At 45.1% G+C, this 1522-nt stretch overlaps 1 long non-coding RNA gene across 2 annotated transcripts in view; it reads right to left on the bottom strand.

The window, feature by feature from the left end:
• Window positions 1-1522, bottom strand: part of LOC115303365 — a 19542-nt gene that overhangs the window by 1003 nt on the left and 17017 nt on the right. The window lies entirely within an intron of this gene.

Raw genomic sequence — 1522 nt, 5'->3', positions numbered from 1 at the left:
ATTCAGGAATTCAGTTTCCCCCCAAGAAGTCTCGCTCCCTTTGAGTGAAGAAACCCCCCCGGATACCCATGTAAGGGGGAGACGTATTGCTGGGAAATACATCTGTTGAAGGATAGAGCTCACTCTAAGTATTCCAGTCTAACCCATGGTATCATCCCATTTTTTTAAATGTGTTATTTATTTGGAAAGAATGAGAGAGAGAGAGAGACAGAGAGCACACACGTGAGCCTGGGAGGGGCAGAGAGAGAGGGAGGCCCAGAATCCGAAGTAGGCTCCCTGCTGGCACGGACCTCACCAACTGTGAGACCACGAGGCAGAGGCAGAAGCTTAAGGCACTGAGCCACCTGGGTGCCCCGTGAGTAAAGCGTTTGTACGTGAAAGGGAGCAGAGCACAGTCATCAACACAAGCATGGGGTTTGGATCAGAAACACTTGGGTTCACGTCCTGGCTTTAGCACCTTTGTGAAAATGTGAGCTAGCGTAAGTTCACATGAAACCCTAAACTTTGTGAGGGTTTCCTCCACTTTATTTTTTTAATGTTTATATAATTAGAGAAAGAGAAATATTAGGGGAGGGGCAGAAAGAGAGGGAAAGAGAGAGAATCCCAAGCAGGCCTCACACTCTCCGCACAGAGGCTGATGAGGGCCTTGATCTCATGAACCCTGAGATCATGACTTGAGGCAAAATCAAGAAATGGACTTAACTTACTGAGCCACCTAAGCGTCCTGCTTTCCTCCACTTTCAAATGGGAGTCACAAGCCTCAGCCCCTTAAGAATCTGACTCCAGCTCAGGTGATGATCTCACGGTTCGGGCTCTGAGCTGGTGGTGCAGAGCCTGCTTGTGGTTCTCTCTCTCTCTCTCTCTCTCTCTCTCTCTCTCTCTGTCTCTCTGTCTCTCTCTCTCTCTCTTTCTCTCTCTCTCCCGCACTCTGTCTCTCTAACACTCTCTCTACCCCTTCCCCAACTCATGCTTTCTCCCTCTGTCTCTCAATAAAGAAATAAACCTTAAAACACGGTAAAATGATTGCTGATGCTAGGACTTCCAGCACTATGTTAAACAACAATGGTGAGAGTGGACATCCCTGTTGTGTCCCTGATTTCACGGGGAAAGCTCCCAGTTTTTCCCATTGAGGATAACATTGGCTGTGGGCTTTTCGTAAATGGCTTTTATGATGTTCAAGTAAGTTCCTTCTATCCCAACTTTCTCGAGGGTTTTTATTAAGAAGGAATGTTGTATTTTGTCAAATGCTTTTTCAACATCTAACGACAGGATCAGATGATTTTTTTCTTTTTTTGTTGTTGATGTGGTATATCACATTAATGGATTTGCAAATGTTGAACCAGCCTTGTAACCCAGGAATAAATCCCACTTGATCATGAGACAACAAAAGGAAATAAAAGGCACCAGAATTGGCAAAGAAGAAGTCAAACTTTCCCTTTTCGCAGATGACATGATACTCTACATGGAAAACCCAATTGACTCCACCAGAAGCCTTCTAGAACTGATCGATGAATTCAGTAAA

Source organism: Suricata suricatta, chromosome 10 (assembly GCF_006229205.1).
Source record: "Suricata suricatta isolate VVHF042 chromosome 10, meerkat_22Aug2017_6uvM2_HiC, whole genome shotgun sequence".
NCBI classification, from domain to species: Eukaryota; Metazoa; Chordata; class Mammalia; order Carnivora; family Herpestidae; genus Suricata; species Suricata suricatta.
This window is presented reverse-complemented; position numbering and strand designations above follow the sequence as displayed.